The sequence below is a fragment of the Solanum stenotomum genome, chromosome 9 (genome assembly GCF_019186545.1).
Source record: "Solanum stenotomum isolate F172 chromosome 9, ASM1918654v1, whole genome shotgun sequence".
NCBI lineage: Eukaryota > Viridiplantae > Streptophyta > Magnoliopsida > Solanales > Solanaceae > Solanum > Solanum stenotomum.
The window spans coordinates 36,288,530-36,301,776 of record NC_064290.1 but is presented as its reverse complement, the minus strand read 5'-3'; positions in this window follow the sequence as shown (position 1 = coordinate 36,301,776).

The window sequence follows — 13,247 nt, the reverse complement described above, 5'->3', positions numbered from 1 at the left end:
CAATCCAAAAAGGTGAATAAACAGGTGACTTAGAAGCACTAGAAAAAGAATCGATAAAGGAAAAGAACAGAATGCCTTAAGAATACCACATCCCACGAGGAAGGAGCCACTAAGCCTAAATTACCATACCTTTGCACTCATCCCCATTACAAGCCTTAGAAAGACCTTTTTGATCTTGAGTAAGCCGAATCGAAAGTCGATTGAAAAATAAGGGCAAACCTATCGGTAAAAACATGCATTGTGATCATCTTTTTGAGTGTGAGCGTTGCATCTAATTCCTGATCTTGAATTGATTAACCTCTGTGTGTGAATATGGAATCATTCTTCATGTGAGGGCATTTAGATGCTTTTTGTCGAGCTTGAACTTGCACAAGTAGCAAGTATTGCAAGCACGAGAATCTCTGGTAATGGTGTGTCACAATTTGAATCTTTGAGTACATAGTTGATCTGTGTATAAGTAATTTGAATCTTGTTGTGTATGTTCATCATTGAGTCTTGTGTAGCACTATTTGAGACACCCTTTTTGAACGGCTGAACTTGAGTTTGCTTGAGGACAAGCAAAATTTTAAGTTGGGGGTGTTGATGTGTCCACAAATAGGACTCATTTAGGGCTTTATTTTGATAAGAATAGTGTCCTCGAATGCATATTTTGTCTAAATATCTGATGAAAACTCTTAAGTCTCAGGTATTTGAAGTTCTAGTAAAAGCATGGACACTTAGGCACAAAAAGGAACTAAGAGGCTGAAAAGAACGACGAAGCTGAAACCTAAGCATCACCAAGCACACTTGGCGCTTTGCCGAAGGGATTTACTCCGCCCTTTGTTCTAGTACGTGAAGCCCTGAAGGAGAAGGATCAAAAAGGCGATGAAAGGAGCAGTCGGCGCTTCGCCGAATAGTTCCATCAAGCACTACTATACCACTCAATGGCCCAGAACTTGAAGGTGTTGAAGGCAAGCACAAAACAGTGATGAGACAGATGAAGGGCGAGTCGTCGAAGTCATTCGGTGAAATCAACTAACTTCGTCGAAAGATCCGCCAGCGCTATTTTCTGAAGTCTATCAATACTGAACTTATTATTATTTTCTAGAGACGGACTTTTATTTTTAATCTACAGAATAAAATAGTACTTTTTGGATATTTTCTCTCAAGTTTGGAGAGGGTTTTTCGGAACTTGAAGAAAGTAGTTCATCTTCCCCAAGTTGGAAGTGGGTCTTCTCTATTCTTCTTCCTTTTCTTAAATTAAGGTTTAATTTCTTATACCCATTTGATTTTACTATCATTTTAGGTGTATTTTGTTATATCTTGATGTGTGGCTAAAAACCCCCATTCTTGGCGTCTGATTTAGCAAATATATGTTGCTATTATTGTTGGGTCTTGCTTGCAGATAGGTTAGATGTAGTTTAATGGTGATTTCACCTAGTGGTTGTGGTTTAATCTAAAGGGTTTGTAGTTGCAAATACAAAGCCACTCATGTGTTTTTGGCTTGCACGAGAGGGAGGTCGTGAAACCAAGACCACTAGACTGATGGCCTAAGGAGTGGGTTGAGCTGAGGTTCAGCCCGAGAGGGTGAGCCCTAGTCCCATATCCTAATACTCGGGTCGAGAGAGTGAGTGGGGTAAGGCGTAGGCTGATCTTCATGCGGCAAATGAGTGTCCGAGAGGAACGTATTTGAAACGGGGTAAGTTGCCCGAGAGAGAAATTATTTCCATTTAAAGCTTAGCCTAGTCACTTTTATCTTACAAATTTCTTATCAAAAGCATGTACCCAACTACTTATCTCAACTTGTATTGCGGTCACACCCCAAGAACATTTCCCCAAACTTGATTTTCTTGTTAATTTTTGCTATATTTACTAATTGTGACAAAACCCCAAAATTGATATTTGACACTTTCATGTCACCCCCTTTTATTTACCATGTTTTGTTCATTAATGTTTTTAGCTACGACTAGTTAGAGCTAAATTTTATTTTTCTATCAATTCTCAAAACCACTCCTTTGGGACACGACCCCAACCTTTAGTTGGGTTACTATATTATCGACGATCGTAGATACTCATACCATAGGTTAGTGTCATTGGTCACGATAAGCATCAGAGAAACTTGAGTGAATCTAAATGGACCAGTCTACTTGGACTTGATCTTCCCAGGAAACAAACGCAATCTTGAGTTGAATAAGAGACTACATCACCCACAACAAATTCACGCTTTTCAATCTTTTGATCGTTGTATTTCTTCATTTTATCCTTGTAAAAGGCTAAACTTTCATATGCTTTTAGGCGAAACTCATTTATCTCCTCCAGTCTTTGGCTCGATGTGGCGCCCAATCCAAATTTAGCTTCTTTAGCGCCCACATTACTTTATGCTCTAGCTCTACAAGAAAATGGCATGACTTCCCATATACAAGTTTGTAGGGGGGACATAGCTATGGGAGTCTTGAAAGTGGTGCGATAGGCCAATAGAGCATCATCAAGCCTTCTTGACCAATCAGTTTTGTTAGCGTTCACAGTCTTTGCAAGGATTTGCTTTATCTCACTGTTTGACACCTCAACCTGCCCACTTGATTGCGGATGGTAAGGAGTGGCTACATTGTAAAAAACAACATATTTCTCTAGCAACGACTTGAACAACTTGTTACAAAAGTGAGAACCTCGATCGCTTATGATTGCCCTTGGTATACCAAATATGGAGAATATACTTTTTTTCAGGTATGCGGTGACACTCTTTCCCTCATTGTTTGAAAGCGCAATTGCCTCCACCCATTATAATACATAGTTAATCGCAACAAGAATATACTTTATCCCATGTGAACTCACAAACGGCCGCATGAAGTCAAGACCCCAGACATCAAATAGCTCAATCACTAATATCGGGTTCACAGGTAGTTCTTGCTTCTTTGAAATTCCTCCTTTTGTTTGGCAACAATCACAAGACTTGGCAAAATTATGAGCATCTTGGTGGATGGTAGGCCAGTAATACCCACACTGCAAGATTTTATGAGTAGTCCCAATACCACTATGGTGCCCACCAATAGGCAATGAATGACACAACTCTAGTATACTCATCATCTCGACCTCGAACACACAGCAACTAATAATCCCATCAGCACAAATACGAAACAAGTAAGGCTCATCCCAAAAAAACTTCTTCACATCAAACATAATTTTTTTCCTTTCGTGAAATGACAAATTCGATGGAACCAAATCACTTGCCAAGTAATTAGCAAAATCTGCGAACCAAGGGATAAGATCATAAGAAGCAGCCTATACCTATTCATCTGGGAATGCATCATTAATCTCAGCCCCATTTCCTGAATAGAGCATAGCTTCCTCCTCCAATCTTGACAAATGGTCGGCAGCCTGATTTTCCATTCCCTTTCTATCCGTCACCTCAAATCGAGCTCTTACAGCAACAATACCCACCTAATCAACCTTAGTTTTGCATCCTTTTTAGCCATCAGATACCTTAATGCAGAATTGTTAGTATGCACTATGACCTTACCAAGAATGTATGATCAAATTTTCACGAATGCGAAAACCATAGCATAGAGTTCCTGTTCAGTCACAATATAGTTCTTCTGAGCCACATTCAGAGCTTTGCTAGCAGAGTAAGTAGGATGAAGAATCTTCTCTAGCCTCTGTCCAAATACCACACCAAATGCCACCCCACTCACATCACACATCACTTCAAATGGTTGCCCCCAATTCGGTGAAATAATTATAGGTGCTGATACTAACCTTTCTTTCAACTCTCCAAATGCTCTCAGACAAGCATCATCAAAATCAAACTTACACTCCTTTTCAAGTAACTTGCACAATGGGTGTGCAATTTTCTAGAAATATTTTATGAATCGCCGGTAGAAATCGGCATGCCCAAGAAAATTCCGAACACCTTTTACAGATATAGGTGGTGGAAGATTTTCTATTACCTCAACATTGGCTATATCAACCTCAATACCTTTCTGTGAAATCCAATGACCCAAAAATATCCCCTCTTTCACCATGAAGTGGCACTTTTCCCAATTGAGCACAAATTACATTTTTCAAATCATTTTAGTACCTCAGCCAGATGCATCAAAAAATCATCAAACGAGTCACCTACCATAGAGAAATCATCCATAAATACCTCAATCGTGTCCTCCACCATATCTGAAAATACTGACATCATACACCTCTAGAAAGTCGCTGGAGCATTACACAACCCAAATGGCATCCTTTTGAAGGTGAAAGTCCCATATGGACAATTGAAGGTGGTTTTCTCTTGATCTTCCGGAGCTATGGAGATTTTATTGTATCCCGAATACCCATCTAGAAAGCAATACCAACCCTTACCAGTAAGACGATCCAACATCTGGTCCATGAACGGCATCGGAAAGTGATCTTTTTCTGTGCAGGCATTTAGCTTGCGATAGTCCATGCGTACTCTCCATCCAGTCACTGGCCTCATTGGGACCAGTTCATTTTTTGCATTAGGAACCATAATAATCCCACCTTTCTTAGGTACACACTGAACAGGACAGACCCAACTACTATCTGCAATGGGGTATATGAGTCCAACATACAACCATTTTATAATTTCCTTTTGCACTACCTCTTGCATAGGTGGATTAAGTATCCTTTGGTGCTCAGTACTTGGCTTACTGTTTGGAATGAGTTGGACTTTTATGAGAACAAATGCTAGGAGGAATCCCAATAATGTCCGCAATAGTCCATCTAATAGCTCGCTTGAACCTCTTCAACATAGAAACTAATGCCTTTACTTGTTCCCCACTCAAATCAACAGCAACGATTACCGATAAAGTGCCATCTTTCCCCAAGAATACATACCTCAAATGAGATGGTAGAGCCTTGAGCTCCAATTTTGGAGGCTCTTCCACATACGGTTTTGCAGGTGGAGCATCACGATTCTTTATATCTAACTCCAATCTTTCTAGTTTGGAACAGAATACGAACCTATCAAGTACAACAACTAATTCATCATAGTCTGCAATACCATCACCGTCAAAATTCATCATTACCGCTGCCAGTGCATCAACAACCAACCTCTCTTCAATAGACACTTCAGAACCTCGCTCCATAATATGATTCAGCACTGAAACTGACTTGAGACTGCTTTCCTGCTTCATAGACCTATAAATATTCAAGGTTACCTCCTCATTATTCAGTCAAAACTTCATCTTCCCTCTCTCTATATCGACTAAGGCACGCCCAGTAGCAAGGAATGGTTTCCCTAGGATGATGGGAACCTCAAAATCAACTTCACAATCAAGTATCACAAAATCCGCCAAAAAAATGAATGACTCCACTTTCATAAGGACATCTTGGAGAACACCAATGGGCTTCTTTACAGTTCTTTCACCCATAAGTAGACGCATTGTTTTTCAGCCTCTAAACCAAACTTTTTGTAGATCGACAATGGTATCAGATTAATGATGGCACCCAAATCACACAGAGCATTTGCAAAATGCAACATACTAATGTTACACGAAATAGTGAAAGCTCCAGGATTCTCTTTCTTTTGCACAAGTGACCTCGTAGCAATGGCACTACAATGTTGCAACCTCTCATCATTCTCAAAACTGACAGTCCTCTTTTTGGTCACCAAGTCCTTTATGAATTATGCATACCCAAGTCTTTTCTCCAAAGCTTCTATCAACAGAACATTAATGGAAAGTTGTTTCAACATAGTTATGAACCTGCTGTATTTTCCCTCTTTGGTATTTTTCACCAATCTCTGTGGAAATGGAGGTGGAGGTCTAGGCATGGAAACAACTTTTTGGGTCACTTCTGCTTCCTTCTCTGTAGCAATTTTTGACTCTCCAGTAACCTCAATCTCATCAGCATCTTTTTCTACCACTCTTTCAACCTAGATGACATAGGGGGATCAATGGTCTACTTACCTCCGCGAGTAGTGACTGTAATACATTGCCTATCATTCTTTGAATTCTGGATGGTGTTGCTAGGAAGTGTGCCAAGCTGACGTGGGTTCACAGTAGTGGACAACTGATTACACTGCTACTCAAGTTGCTTGTTCAACACTACATGGGCAACAACTTTTTGATCGATTCCAGAAAAGTCATTTCACATCTCTTTCACATTCTCATCAGTTGCATCAAACCTCTTCATCATATTTTGCATCATATCCTCAATGTGAGACATACTACCACCAACCTCTCTATTACAATATTTCCTATTACCAGGTGGAACACAGGGCCCAACTCTCTCATTTATATTTCCATAATTGTTCCGGTTATAGTTGTTATCACGATTGTAGTTCCCATCCCGGATATAGTTTCCCTCTTGATTGTAGTTTCCATAGTTCTGACCTTGGTTTCCTTGACCTTGGCGCCAATTATCCGAGCTGAAACATTAGGTGTTGGTTCGAAAACCCCTGTCTGATCATTAACGAAATATGCATCCTCCTCATAGTAACATTCCTCAATTGGTGGTGGTAGAGGTCTAGTTAAGTAGTTTACCACATTCACTTTTTCTGTATCTTCACGCATATGTTTCAATACCAAGCCCAGTTCTGTCCTCATTTGAGCCATCCCTTCACGAATATCATCATTTGCTTGATTTGGTGCAGTTTGGACCGTGAACGTGTTCCTTCCAGTATTAGCCTTTCTAGTGCTCCATGCCTTATTGTTTCAGGAAATCTTCTCTAGTTTCTTAGCAATCTCCTAAAAAGTGCACTCACCATATGACCCTTCAACAATAGCATCTACCACAACCTTTCCATTGTCATCCTCCTCTCTCCAAAATATTTCTTTAATGACTCATCATTAATGTGGTGATTTGGAACACTTCTAATGAGCACAATGTACCTATCCAATGAACTGCTTAGAGAATATCTAGGTAGTGCTACGAAATTGTTCAATTTATCCTTGTGATTTAGCTTCTTAGACACCGGAAAGTACTTCACCATGAACACACTATGCAGTTGGTCCCATGTATGAATCGAAGTGTATGGAATCTCAGAAAACCACACCGCAGCATCACCAGTCAATGGTAGAGGGAAGACTCTCAAACCTATGACCTTCATATCCAATTCTGGTCGTCGCACACAACTTTTACAAACACTTCTCAATTTAGCCATGTGACCATGTGGATCTCCCGAAGCTAGACCAGAAAACAACCCTCTTGGTGTAAGTATTTGTATCAGACTGCTGGTCACCACAAATGTATACCCTGAAGGTAGATGAGGAAGAACAATAGGCCCTTCTGATTCAACTGTATTGTAGTCAACACTGTAGTTATCACGCAACCTAGGTGCTAGCGGATTATGCACCCTCTCTGCATCTCCAATTAGATTACCACCATGTACCTGAGCGTGCACATTTACAACCCCAGGAGGCTGCAATTCTACTCCATCACCTAGATTCTCTCTAATTGGATTGTTGTGAAGCCCTTGATTATTATTTTTTCTCAAAGTATTACTCAGCTCTGGATTGTAGGGGGTCAATGGTTCACCTCGACTCCATGTACTTGGCATACACTAGAGTAGAAACCTTTAGAAAAAACAAAAACAAAAGAAAAACGTAAGATCAGGAAATACTTGACTAAATTTCAACAATGTAGTTAAACTTATCTTAAAGCCAAATTCCCCGCAGTGGTCCCAAAATTCGATATGCTCAAATTACACCTCCTTAGAGAAGTATAAGTGATCGTTATCAAGTAAAGAACCAAACTTGTAGGTTGGGGTCGATCCCACGAGGAATATGGTTCAGATCTAAACTTAACTCACTATTATATCCATTTAGTCAAATTATTTCCGAGGAAAGTAAATAGGGGGAATTTTGTAACTAAGTAATAGATTTAAATGCTTAAGTGACTAGTAGACAAGATTTTAACTTTGGTTTATCATTATGAGAAAGGAACTAGGGTATGTGTGTTCCCCACAAGTTCTTAACGCAGTAATCGTAATAATAGTAATCATTTCCTAATGTTTTAGATGCAAAGTTGGTAAGTTAGGTATACCTAAGTGATTGGTCCTCCATGTAGGGAATTTTACCACGCACCTTGGTCCGGCTACATGTGTATGTTTTATGAACCCTTACCTTTTACCCCAGATTAGTCATCACATTAATGTATGGCTTAGTTTTCACCCTTACTCCAATTGTCATTAGACTGTTAGATAATGTCCACTAAATCTCTATTGTTTAATCCTTTTCTCAATCTTTACCTCCTTTGTCCGTCAAGTAAGAACAAGACAAGTTCTAACGCATGCACTCGTTAAAAAGATTTCTAAGCAAAAGGATTAACAATACATGCATAAACACTATTCAAGAATTACTTAATTATTATTCATACATTGCTAATTGCTCATGGTTCCCACAACCCTAATTATGGATTTACCTACTCATGCTTGAGAGTTCACAATTCATAATTAAGAAGAAAGAATTCATGAACTTACAATTAGAATAGATGAAACCCGAAATCTTCAATTGAATTTCAAAGTGAAAATCTTATAAAATGAAATTTGGAAAGTTAATTGCTAAGAGTTTGTAAATTAATTCCCAAAGAACAAAAACTAGAAGTTAACAATAATTTCTAACCCCCAAAAATGAGGATTAAAACTCCTATTTATAGAAAACAAATCCCAAATAAAACAGGAAACAAAATAAGGAAATAAAGTTCTAGAACGTGGCTTCTATTGACGGCACGACCTACAGACCGTGGGTCGACCTACGGTCCATAGGTCATCATCTGTGGCTCAACACTTAGAAACTTCATCAGGTACTGGAACCTCAACTTCTCTGATCTCATTGACGGTTATGCAGGAACAGTCCGTCGTCTGCTCCGTGGTTCCACACTTCGTCAAACTTCCCGGATCTTCCACCGATAATGCATCACCTACGGTCCATGGAGAGAACTACGGTCTGTCCTAGTATTCCATGGACTAAATACTGAAACTCAACTCCCATACCAGGACCTATGACTGCCCATCCACGACCCGTCGTAGGACCTACGGTCCGTGAGTGGCTCCATTGGTGGCTACTTCTGCACTTTTCAGCTGGCATCTTCATCAACCGCATCCAAGCCTATTTCCTGCAATAATTAAACATCAAATATTATCCTAATAAAATAAATTAGCCTAAGACACACACAAACTTTAAGTGAAACGCATCAAAAATACCGTAAACTCACTGTATATCAGGCAAGGACTAGTTATGGTGACTTTTCACATGCTAGATCTGGTGGACATGGGAATCCTCAATTCTGGGAAAAGTTTTTTAGTCAGGGTTGTTCTAATGCACTGATTCCTAAGTTAAAAAAAGATAGGGAGTCTAACCCTAAACCTCAAGGAAGTGGTGGTAATAGGTCTTCTATCCCGACTTGCTTAAGGTATGGTAAGAAACATGAAGGGAAATGTTTGGTCGGCCTGGATGGTTGCTTTGGTTGTGGAAAGAGTGGTCACAAAGTGAAGGATTTTCCGTTACAAGCTAACAAGGGTAAGAATGGTAGGCAAGCTCGGCCTAGTGGTTCTTGTTTGTGTGACTCTTACCATAATAGATTATATGCTCTTAAGACTCGATAACATCATAAGGGTTCTGCGGATGTGGTGACTAGTATGTTGAAAGTCTTTCATTTTGATGTGCATGATTTGCTTTATCCTAGTGCTACGTTATCCTTTGTTACTCCTTATTTGGCCATAATGTTTGATAGTGGTCCTCCTTTCATGTCTCTACTCCCATTGGTGATTGTATTGTTGCTAAGAGAGTTTATAGAAATTTTACAATTTTCATTTCTCATAGAGTCACTCATGTTGATATTGTAGAGCTTGATATGGTAGACTTTGACAGTATTCTAGGGATAGACTGGCTCCATGCATGTTATGCTTCCATAGATTATAGGAACCGATTGGTCACATTCAAGGTTCTAAACGAACCTATCATGTCGTGGGAAGGGGGAAACAATGTTCTTAAGGGCCAGTTTATATCTTTCCTAAAGGCAAGGAAAATGATTTCTAAGGGTTGCATTTAACATCTTTTTTGGGTTAGGTATAAAGATTTTAAAACCCCTACTCTTGAGTAAGTTATGATTGTAAATGAGTTTCTGGAACTGTTTCTCAATGATCTTTCTGGTGATCCTCCCAAAAGATAAATAGACTTCGGAATTGACCTTCTCCTAGACAGAGCCTATTTATATTTCTCCTTACCGCATGGACCCAACAAAACTTAAGGGGTTAAAGGGTCAATTGAAGGATTTTTGGATTAGTCTTATTAAAATGAGTATCTCTCCATGGGGTGATCCGGTGTTGTTTGTTCGAAAGATGGATGGTTCCCTCCAAAGTGCATTGAATATCGACAATCGAATAAGGTTACCATTAATAATATTTATCCTATTTTAAGGATAGATGATTTGTTTGATAAACTTCAAGGAGCGAGTTACTTTTCAAAGATTGACCTTCGGTCTGGTTATCACCAATTAAGAGTGAAGGAGAGTGAAATTGCAAATACAACTTTCTGAATTTGGTATGGCCATTATGAATTTTTGGTGTTGTCTTTTGGTTTGAAAAATGTACTAGCGACATTTATGGATTTGATAAATAGGGTATTCAAGCAATATCTTGATTTGTTGGTAAAATTGTGTTTATTGGCGATATTTTGATTTACTCACAGAGTGAGGATGAGCATATTGAGCATATGAGGATTGTGTTAAAAATTCTCAAGGATCATGAGTTGTATGCTAAGTTTAGAAAATATGAGTTTTGATTGAGGTTTGTTGCTCTCCTTGGCCATATGATCTTCGTTGAACGTATTCAAGTCGATCCTAATAAAATCGAGGAGGTTAAGAATAGGCCTAAATTGTTGTCTGTTGTAGACATACGGAGTTTCTTGGGTCTAATAGGTTGTTATAGAAATTTCATGGAAAGATTTTTATCTATTGCTTCACCTATGATAACGTTGACTCAGAAAAAGGTAAAATTCCTGTGGTGGAAGCTTGTGAGAAGAGTTTCCAAGAGTTGGATGATAGACTCACTTCAGTCCCTATCTTAACAATACCAAAAGGACCAGATGGTTTTATGGTTTATTGTGATGCTTCATGAATTGGTCTTGGGTGTCTTTTGATGCAACATGTGAAGGTAATTTCTTATTCTTCAAGGCAATTAAAGGTACATGAAAAGAATTATCCAACTTGTGATTTGGAATTAGCGGCGGTAGTGTTTGCTCTAAAGATTTGGTGGCATTACTTATATGGTATTCATGTAGATGTGTTTACCGACCATAAGAATTTGAAATGTGTATTCACTTAAAAAAATTGAATCTTCACAAAAACAATGTCTTTAGTTATTGAAAGATTAAGACATGAGTGTCCTAAATCACCCTAGCAAGGGGAATGTGGTGGCAGATGCTCTTAGTCAACTATCGATGGGAAGTGTCGCTCATGATGAGGATGCTAAGAAGGAGTTAGTCCATGATGTTGGTAGGTTGGCCCAATTGGGTGTTCATTTAGTTGGTTCTAATGAAGGTGGTATAGTTCTTCATAATGATTCTGAATCATCTTTTGTATCGGATGTAAAGGCTAAGCAAGATCTTGATCCGGCACTAGTTGAGTTGAAGAAGTCCATTTTAGAAAAATCCAATGAGGCTTTCTCCCAAGGTGGAAATGGTGTCCTTCGATATCAAGATTGGTTATGTGTTTCGAATGTTGAAGAGTAGGAAAATCAGATTTTAACAAAGGCTCAAAGTTCTCGTTATTTTATTCACCTATGAGCCACCAAGATGTACCATGATTTGTGAGAAGTCTATTGATGGAAGAGATGAAGAAGGATATTGTGGGATTTGTGGCTAAATTTCTGAATTGTCAACAAGTGAAAGTTGAGCATCAAAAACTGGGTGGTTTGGCTCAAAACATTAGTAATCCTACATTGAAGTGGGAAGATTTGAATATGGACTTCATTAAGGGTTTACCTTGCACTCGTTGACAGTTTGATTCGATTTGGAATATTGTGGCCTAAATGACAAAATTAGCCCACTTTCTTCCCGTTAAGTCTTCATTCTCATCGGAAGATTACACCAACCTTTATATTCGAGAAATGGTAAGATTGGATGGAGTGACCTTGTCCATTATCTTTAATCGTGGTACTGAGTTTACATCTCAATTTTGGAAGTCATTTCAAGAGGTTCTCGCTACTCATGTGAAACTTAGCACGACTTTCCACCCTTAAACCGATGGACAAGATGAGTGTATCATTCATACCTTAGAAGATATGTTAAGAGCTTGTGTAATTGACTTCAAGGAAAATTGAGATGATCATTTACCATTAATTAAATTTTCGTATAATAATAACTATTATTCTAGTATTGGGATGGCGCCGTTTGAGGCTCTTTTTGGTAGGAGGTGGGGGTATCCTATAGTTTGGTTTGAAGTTGGTGAGGTCTCTTTGATAGGGCTCAATGTCGATACAAGTCATATTTTGATGTTAGAAGAAGAGAAATGTTGATGATTAGGTCTACTTGAAAATTTCACTCATGAAGGATGTAATGAGATTCGGAAAGAAAGGAAAGCTTGGTCCCCATATCAAATTTTATGGCATATTGACAAAGTTCCTTATTAACTTGAATTGCCTAATGATTTAGCATAGATACATCATGTATCCCATGTCTCTTTGTTGAATAATTGTGTTGGAGATTCGACGTCCATAGTGCCTTTAGAAGGGTTGGCAGTTAAAGAGAATATTTTTATGAAAAGGTTCTAGTTGAGATTTTAGACCGACAAGTTCGGAAGTTGAGAAATAAAGAAGTTGCGTCCATGAAGGTACTTTGGAGGAATCAATTAGCCGAGGGTGCTACTTGGGAGGCTGAAGCCTATCTGATGTCCCGGTATCCTAATCGCTTTCCCTCCGCTCCTATTTTAGCTTGAGATATTATCTCATCATGGTTCATTCTTTAGGATTCATGCATTTTATTCATTCTCAAGTCTCCATATGCATGCATGTTCTTGCAAACTTTATTTTTGATGTTATGATCTAGCTTGGAGTGATTCTCCATGTTTATGAGCATTTTGATGAGATTTGCATTCATGTTGATTTGTTAGCTTCTCTTCTACTCTGTTCATGTTATCTTGAGTACCATTCGAGGATGAATGTCCACAAAGGGGAGATATTGTAACACCTTTGAAATGGGAAAAGGGAAGAACTTCATGTTTTGGCTACAGGTTGTGACCTACGAGTCCAGTCTATAGTTCGTAGGAGTTTCTATGGGTCGTAGATTGAACTCGTAGGAATGAGATTGATTTTTTGGAATTTC